The sequence below is a fragment of the Lathyrus oleraceus genome, chromosome 3 (genome assembly GCF_024323335.1).
Source record: "Lathyrus oleraceus cultivar Zhongwan6 chromosome 3, CAAS_Psat_ZW6_1.0, whole genome shotgun sequence".
Taxonomy (NCBI): domain Eukaryota; kingdom Viridiplantae; phylum Streptophyta; class Magnoliopsida; order Fabales; family Fabaceae; genus Lathyrus; species Lathyrus oleraceus.
Window position 1 is genome coordinate 212,139,270 of NC_066581.1, and position 9,486 is coordinate 212,148,755.

Here is a 9,486-nt window from a genome sequence, read left to right on the forward strand (position 1 = left end):
AATCTGCTTGGGGAAGCAACTCTGGCAGGGAGCGGTTAGTGATTATGATCCGCTTTTAGCTAGAAGTTCTGGTACATAAGTCGGATAACTTCATTATTCAGTCCATTGCAAATTGCGGGGGATCGAACCGTAGTCCGCCCTACCAAGTTCAGTACCAGATTCCTACTGAACCAACTCATAATGGATCTTTCGTATTGTGCTTTTGCATGATCTGCAACCTTTAGATTAAATGATCTGGTAAGGATCACCTAATTTATTTAGTGCATTTCTTGATATATTTATATATCTTAGGTTACTTTTGGGGATCATTCACTTATATTCATCGGCTCTCCACGTAGTTTGCTATTAAGATGGTGCTGACTTCTGTATAAACTACTTGGGGTTGCCATAGAACTAAAAGTTCAAGGAATCGGTATAATAGGTACTTTATCCTGATCTAACATATTGAGGTTCTCAGAGCGTTGTTATGGTAATGATTTTGTTTTGATTTCACTCAAGTTTTATAGAGTAAGCAACCTTTATACTTATTGGGTGTGTTAAATTTTTTTGTTATGGCTCAAGAAAATTGAGGGAATAGATAATAGAAATTTTCACACTCGGACTTAACTTAAAATAAATTTTTTTTTTTTTTTTTTTTTTTTAGATAGTAAGAAAGGGAAATAACAATGAAAGGGAAGGTAACATACTTGAAAAATGGAAATAGGAAGAATATTGTTTCCCCCCATACTTAAACTAAACATTGTCCTCAATGTTTTAAGGGAAAGAAATACAAAATGGAAATGCAAAGAAAATAACAACTAAGACTGCCTTCCGCCTCTGGTTCTTGGACCTGGTGATCTTTGACGTATGTCTAAGTTGTCGAACCTGCTGAACAATTCAGTAAACCGCTGGTTGGTTATGGCATTCCGAGCGTCCTGTTGCTGTTGCATTTGACGCATCATCTGCATCATCTCTGCATTCTGTACCTGCATTCCATCGATAGCATCCATAATGTCGTCGTTGGTTGCAGGCCTTCTTCGTCGACGACGTTGGGAGGATGGGCCAGTTGCATTACCGGAAGGGTTGAGCGGGGCTGAACGTTGTGTAGGAGGATGATCACCTTGTTCCATTTCTTCAAACTCATCTGTTTGTGGGTTTGTTTGTAAAGGCTCGGTGGTCTCAGGAGCGTTTAGATCATAGAGGTGGCGGTCGGGGTTTGTGACATCAGTTAGGGCGATATTTGGTAGAACAACGCTTGGGACAGCCTGGTTGTTCACCATAAGATAATACCCTCCGCCTACTCTGTTTTTAATCAGGCGGCTGGAGCGGCAATAGCTGATATCCATAGACAGGGGAGGTAGGGATTCTAAAGTTTGGAGTTTATCCCCTAAGTTCAGGCCAAGTGCTATGGATGTTATTAATCCACCAATTATAAAGGGTTGCCGGCCTCTAGCACATAAGGTGCGGATATGATGAAAGAGAAAAGGGGCGGCGTTTACCTGAGTATCCGGTTCGAAGACGCATTGGAGGAAAAATAGCTCCTTTGAGTTGACCTTGCTGTTGTTTGGTCTTCCAAAAATTGTGTTTTGCAAGATGCGGATGAAGTACCGGATAGTGGGGTTATGTATATGGGAGAGAAGGAGTTCTTCCCAGTTGTAGGTATCTATACCGGTAATTTTCTTAAAAAGGCCAAAAACACCAACTATGTTCCAGTTTGAGTTTGGAGGGATTCTGGGGTGTACCTGACCTTCTATGGGAAATTGTAACATGGTACTCAATTGGTTTTGGGTTAAGGAGTACTCGGTGTTGAACATGCGGAAGGTTGCGGTACCGGTTAAAAATTCGTCTTCACCGGCGGGAGTGGTGTAGTCGTATGAACTTAAGAATTCTAAGGTTAGGGATGGGTAGGTGGGTTGATTATGAGTGCAAAAGAAGGTTAAGTCGGCTAGGCGGAGCATCCATTCGATACCTTGGAGTAATCCTAATTGTTGTAAACAAGTTAAATCGGGGTACCTGGTGGAAGCGACGCCTCGCTGTTGGAAACGTTCGAATTGCTCTTGCTGGTAGTTGTCATCTCCGGATCGGAAGGTGATATTTCCGAAATTTTGATTTCCCGCCATTGTGATGAATTTTTGAAGGGATGATTTGGAAAGAAAAAGAAATGTATTTGATAGGAGAGAATTGTTTTGTGGTGAATGAAGGAAGTTTTGGCAGGTATTTATAGGAGAAGGGTTGGAAGATAGAAAGAAAAAGTGGTTGAAGAGTAATTAAGTGTGGTAAATGAAAAATGAATGGGGAATGTAAAAAGTTAAAGTGTAACGTTCGTCTCCAACGGCTCCCTAACGTTCACATGTCTGAGGGGCGTTACGCTCGTCACAAGGCTGTGACGCTCGTAACAGGCAATAGACGTGCCGTCCGTTATGGGTAGTGTGACGCTCGTCACACATTTCTTTTTGGAAAGGCTTTCAGCAGCGCTTCACAGAATTACTTTGGTAGCGTATTTTAATGTTTCATTTTGCTTATGATCATTTTTAGTCTGCAATTTTAATGTATTGTGCACGCTTACTTGCTTTGTATAATAATAATAATAGGTAACAACAGTAGAGCGTAATAGCCATTGCATAATAAAATTAACTAAACAGCTTCAATAAGAATGATCATAATGTATTACAGGGAAGGAAAACAATGAAATGAAATAGAAATAAACATGAATTCAAACAACATTAATGAAAAATCTAGCCTAAAACTAAATAACTTAGAAAGAAATAACTAAATTCCATCTATCTTCGGATCTCTGGCCGGAGGAGCAAAAGAGTTAACATGATGCCGTAACATACGTAACTGACTTGCCGTGCTGCTCATGTATTCTAGGATTTCAAGTCTCAAGTTGTGGAAATCTTCCCTGAGGGCGTCTTGCTCTGACATCAAGGCTTCAATGACGGTTTTAATATCTGTTCCTGGCATATGATGTCGGAGATCAGGCATGGCTGATTCTTCGGTCAGGACAGGCTGAGGAGGAGGATCAATATCATAGTAGCCGGAAGGTGTCTGAGGGTCAGATTCAGCATGAGAGATATGGTCAACATAGTGCTCATAGTCATCACAAATCTCATAATCCTGGATGGATTCAGTGGATCCAGCCGGAGTTGGGGTTTCATTCAGGTTATAGAGCCAGTTCCTTTGGTTATGAACACTAGTTCTAGGATCGGGCATGGTGAATAGGCAGAGAACCTGGTTATCAATAATAAGCTCAAACTCATCAGACCCTATGTTTGCTATAAACATAGTGTTGAAGAGGAAGGATATACTCATAGTAGTAATGCCACAAAAAGGGCTAAGGTCAAGCATAGGCTGACGTAATCCAATAGCATTACCTATCATAGTGATCAAACCGCCTATTCTAATGGGTGCTCGCTCATCCTGGATAAGGTGGTCCAAATTAGCTAACATAAAAGTAGCACCGTTTACTGGACGGTTCTGGGAAGCACAAAATATGATGAAGAGTTCATCACGTGAAACTGAAGTACTATTTAGCTTCTTCCCAAATAAAGTGTGGGTCAGGACCTTATGGAAATAGCGAAAAGCCGGGTTATGTATGTTTCCAGAGAGAAACTCATGTTCTTCGGGCTCATCATTTCCAGTCAGCTTACCCCAAAAGTGTTCAAGCTCTCTATATTCAAAAAGTTCTTCCTGGCTTACAGTGAATGTATCAAAGGAGGTAGGAAAACCCAAAAGGTTGGTGAAGTCTCTAATATTAAATTGGTACTCCATATTGAACATTCTGAACTGGATAAAACCTCTGCTAATTCCTTTTCCATGGCTGGGTAGATAGATTAATGAACTAAGGAATTCTAGTGTGAGTCTCCGGTAGGTGGTGAAATGTCTCAGGATAGGGGAGGTCTCCCATCCTATCTGATTCAGCAAAAACAGGACACTCTGTCTCAGTCCAAGGGCAGTCATAGCCCAATCATCAGCATATAAACTAGGTAGCATCTCTCTAGCGGCTAATTCTTCAAACTTTCGTTTCTGAGCCATTCCTCTGAACTTGATACCCATACAATCAGAATGTCCCATCTGGTTAGTGTTAGCTAGAGAAAAGAAACATGAGTTTAAGTCAGGATTTGGCCAAATGCCGAAAGAAGAAAAGAATTAATATTATTATGTATATATATATAATTTTTTTTCTTTTTTTTTTTTAATAAATCAATAATGAATACTAAATAGAAATTAAAAGAATAATTAAGAGAAAAATAGGGAAATGATAATAATAATAGAATAATAAAATAACAAATTAATTTGTGGGTTGTCTCCCACTAAGCGCTTTGTTTAAATGTCGCAAGCTCGACAAAGAAACTGTTAAATATGGTCTATGAGTCCTGGGGGCGTTTCGTCTAAGTGTAGAATTTGCGAATCCTCGTTGGTTTCTGCATAGTGATAATGTTTCAGACGTTGCCCGTTTACGGTGAACGGTTCTGTAGATTGTCCTTTTATTTCTACCGCTCCACTGGGAAAGATTTTAGTGATATGAAAAGGTCCTGACCATCTGGATCGTAGTTTTCCCGGGAATAACTTTAGTCTAGAGTTAAATAAAAGTACTGCGTCGCCTTGCTTGAAGATTTTCCTTGATATACGCTTGTCATGCCATTGTTTTGTTCTTTCTTTATAGATTTTGGCATTTTCATAGGCGTCTCTTCTGAGTTCCTCTAATTCGTTTATGTCAAGGATTCTCTTTTCACCGGCGGCTTTATAATTCAAATTTAAATTTCTAATAGCCCAATAGGCTTTATGTTCTAATTCTACCGGGAGGTGACAGGATTTTCCATAAATGAGCTTAAATGGGGTCGTCCCTATGGGAGTTTTATAAGCAGTTCGGTATGCCCACAAAGCTTCTGGTAATTTCAGTGACCAATCTTTCCTTGAAGTGGCGACCGTTTTTTCTAGTATTTGCTTGATTTCTCTGTTAGATACTTCCACTTGTCCACTGGTTTGAGGGTGGTAAGGTGTTGCTATCCTATGTCTCACTCCATATTTAAGTAGTAGTTTTTCGAGTACCTTGGATATAAAGTGTGATCCACCATCACTGACTACTATTCTTGGGATGCCAAATCTCGGAAATATTATATTTTTAAAGAGTCTAGTTACTACTCGGGTATCATTTGTTGGAGAAGCTATAGCTTCGATCCATTTTGATACGTAGTCAACTGCCACGAGTATGTATTTGTTACCGAAAGAGGATGGGAAAGGTCCCATGAAGTCTATCCCCCACTCGTCAAAAATCTCTACTTCCAAAATACCTTTTTGTGGCATCTCGTCACGTCTAGATATGTTTCCCGTGCGTTGACATCTGTCGCACTCCTTAATGGCCGCATGTACGTCCTTCCATATAGTAGGCCAATAAAAGCCAGCTTGTAGGATTTTAGAGCAGGTCTTGGATGTACTTGTGTGTCCACCATAAGGCGCAGAGTGACAGTGTTGGATTATATTTTCTACCTCTTCGTCGGGTATACATCGACGGAAAATACCATCGGGGCCTCTTTTGAAAAGTAAGGGATCATCCCAGTAATAGTGTTTTATGTCGTGGAAGAATCGTTTCTTCTGCTGGTAAGATAAAGTAGGTGGAACTATTCCGGCAGCTAAATAATTGACTAGATCAGCATACCATGGTATGACAGATATAGCTAAGGTGGTTTCTACTTGCATGTCGGAGTTATTCTCTTCCAAAGTAGCTATGAGTTTATCATACGAGAAATCATCATTAATGGATGTTCTTTCCGGTTCAAGGTTCTCAAGTCTAGAGAGGTGGTCTGCTACTACGTTTTCAGTTCCTTTCTTGTCCTTGATTTCTAAGTCGAATTCTTGTAGTAACAAGATCCATCTTAGGAGTCTAGGTTTAGCATCTTTTTTTGTAAAAGGTACCTGATAGCAGCGTGATCAGTGTAAACTATTATTTTGGCTCCTACCAGGTAAGAACGAAATTTATCTAGCGCAAATACCACTGCTAGGAGTTCTTTCTCGGTTGTGGCATAATTCATCTGTGCTTCATCCAGGGTTCTGCTAGCGTAATATATAACGTGAAGCTTTTTATCCTTTCTTTGTCCTAAAACAGCACCTACAGCATAATCACTGGCATCGCACATTATTTCGAATGGTTCATTCCAGTCTGGTGTCTGCATAATGGGTGCGGAGATCAATGCTTGTTTAAGAGTTTGAAATGCTTTTAAACAGTTATCGTCGAATATGAATTCAGCATCTTTCATCAACAGTCCGGTTAAGGGTTTAGTTATCTTAGAGAAGTCTTTGATGAATCGTCGATAAAAACCGGCGTGTCCTAAAAAACTTCGTACTTCTCTCACGGTTCTTGGGGGTTGAAGATTTTCGATTACCTCTATTTTGGCTTTGTCTACTTCAATTCCTCTGTTCGAGATGATGTGTCCTAAAACAATTCCTTCTTGTACCATAAAGTGGCACTTTTCCCAATTAAGTACTAAGTTTACTTTTACACATCGCTCCAGAACTCTTTCCAGGTTTTCAAGGCATTCTTCGAAACTTTGTCCGTATACAGAAAAGTCATCCATAAATACTTCCATGATGTTTTCGAGAAAGTCGGCGAATATTGCCATCATGCATCTTTGAAAAGTTGCAGGGGCATTACATAGACCAAACGGCATTCGTCTATACGCGAAGGTACCAAAAGGGCATGTGAATGTTGTCTTTTCTTGGTCATCAGGGTGAATTGGTATTTGAAAGAAGCCTGAATAACCGTCTAAATAACAGAAATGTGAATGTTTAGCTAATCGTTCTAACATCTGGTCAATGAATGGTAAAGGGAAATGATCTTTTCGGGTTGCTTTGTTTAGTTTCCTATAATCAATGCACATTCTCCATCCCGATTCGATTCGTTTAGTTATAGTTTCTCCTTTTTCGTTTTCAATAACGGTTATGCCTCCTTTCTTTGGTACAACGTGTACAGGACTAACCCATTTGCTATCAGATATAGGATATATAATACCTGCTTCCAATAACTTGGTTATTTCTTTCTTTACTACCTCACTTAGGATCGGATTTAGTCTTCTCTGGTGTTCCCTAGAGGTTTTACAGTCTTCTTCTAACATGATGCGGTGCATACAAATAGAAGGGCTTATTCCTTTAAGATCGGTGATGTGGTATCCTAGTGCGGTTGGATATTTTCTTAAGATATGTAGGAGTTTTTCTGTTTCGAGTCTTCCTAGATCTGCATTAACTATTACAGGTCGTTCAAGTTCTAAGTCTAGGAATTCATATCTCAGATTTTTGGGAAGTGTTTTCAAATCAGGGGTTGGTTTGTTAAGACACTGCGTAGGATCCGGTGTTATTGCTAGGCATTGTTTAGATTTGTCCTCTAAAAGATAGTCTGATGATTTGTCTTCTCCTGACTCTGCTTCTTTTATGCATTCATCGATGATATCCATGAAGTAACATGTATCTTCTATTACAGGTGCTTTCAAGAATTGGGAAAGAATGAATTCAATTTTCTCTTCGCCTACTTCGAAGGTGAGTCGTCCTCGTTTTACGTCTATGATTGCACCGACAGTTGCTAAGAATGGTCTTCCTAGTATAATAGGTGTCGTATCATCTTCTCTAATGTCCATAATTGTGAAGTCAGTGGGAATGTAAAACTGACCTATGCGTACGGGAACGTTTTCAAGGATTCCTACAGGATATTTGATGGAACGATCTGCTAATTGCACAGACATTTTGGTCGGTCTTAATTCTCATATTTCCAGTTTCTTACATATGGATAAAGGCATAACGCTAATTCCGGCTCCTAAATCGCCTAAGGCTTTGTCGATGACAAATTTTCCTATGTGAAAGGGTATAGAGAAACTACCCGGATCCTTGAGTTTAGGGGGCATGTTTTGGATTATAGCGCTACATTCGGCAGGGAGTGTAACGGTTTCGCTATCCTCAAGTTTCCTTTTATTAGAAAGAATTTCTTTTAAGAATTTAGCATATGAAGGCATCTGCGTAATAGCTTCGGTAAACGGAATTGTAACGTTTAATTGTTTAAGGAGATCAACAAATTTTCTAAATTGGCCTACATCTTTGGTTTTAACAAGCCTTTGAGGGTAAGGTATAGGTGGTTTGTAAGGTGGTGGAGGTACATAAGGTTCCTTCTTTTCTAGGGTTTCCTTATTACTCTCTTCCTTTTCCTTAGGTTCACTTTCCTCAGTAGATTTCTTAGGGTTTTGGTTTTCTATCCTTGGGTCAGACGGTCCTTCCACTTCCGTTCCACTTCTTAATATAATTGCATGAGCTTGGCTTCTCGGATTGGGTTGGGGCTGTCCAGGGAATGTACCAGTTGGTGCAGCAGTAGGTGCTTGTTGTTGAGCTACTTGAGATATTTGCGTTTCCAGCATTTTGTTATGGGTAGCCAGGGCATCTACTTTGCTTGCTAGTTGTTTAAGTTGTTCGCCAGTGTGTATGTTCTGGTTTAAGAAATCTTTATTGGTTTGTTGTTGGGAAGCTATAAAGTTTTCCATCATGATTTCCAGGTTGGATTTTCTAGGGGTATTATTGTTAGGATTCTGTTTCTGATATCCCGGAGGTATAGATGGGGCTTGATTTGGAGACTGTCCAGGTGCGTATAAAGCATTATTACTCTTATATGAGAAGTTTGGATGGTTCTTCCAATTTGGGTTATAGGTATTCGAATAGGGGCTTCCTTGAGCATAGTTTACTTGCTCTGCTTGGATTCCAGTCAAGAGTTGACATTCCGCAGGAGTGTGGCCTTGGATTCCACAGACCTCGCAATTCTGAGTTATAGCAACCACGGCTGCTGGAGGTGATACGTTTAAACTTTCAATTTTCTGGACCAAAGCATCCACTTTTGCATTGACGTGATCAAGGTTACTTATCTCGTACATGCCAGTTTTCGTTTGAGGTTTTCCACATTCGTTCGTTCGGTTCCCCACTGATAGTGGTTTTGGGCCATGCTCTCGATAAGCTGGTAAGCATCAGCGTAAGGTTTGTTCATTAGTGCACCACCTGCAGCGGCGTCTATTGTTAACCTTGTATTGTATAAGAGACCATTATAAAATGTGTGAATTACTAACCAGTCTTCCAAACCATGGTGTGGGCAAAGTCTCATCATGTCTTTGTATCTTTCCCATGCTTCGAAAAGAGACTCGTTGTCTTTCTGTTTAAATCCGTTTATCTGGGCTCTTAACATAGCTGTTTTGCTTGGTGGAAAATATCGGGCAAGAAAAACTTTCTTCAACTCGTTCCATGTGGTGACTGAGTTGGAAGGAAGAGATTGAAGCCATCTTCTAGCGCTATCTCTTAATGAGAAAGGAAAAAGACGAAGTCGAATTGCCTCTGAAGTGACACCATTAGCTTTAACAGTATCAGCGTGTTGGACAAATACGGATAAATGAAGGTTTGGATCTTCGGTAAGATTTCCAGAGAATTGGTTCTGTTGCACAGCCTGCAACAACGAAGGTTTAAGTTCAAAGTTGTTTGCTTCGATTG

The 9,486-nt window shown here is 40.0% G+C and overlaps 1 pseudogene; it reads left to right on the forward strand.

Moving 5' to 3' along the window:
- The first annotated feature begins 9,080 nt into the window (after positions 1-9,080).
- On the forward strand, positions 9,081-9,180 carry LOC127133793 (uncharacterized; annotated as a pseudogene).
- Positions 9,181-9,486: the final 306 nt, after the last annotated feature.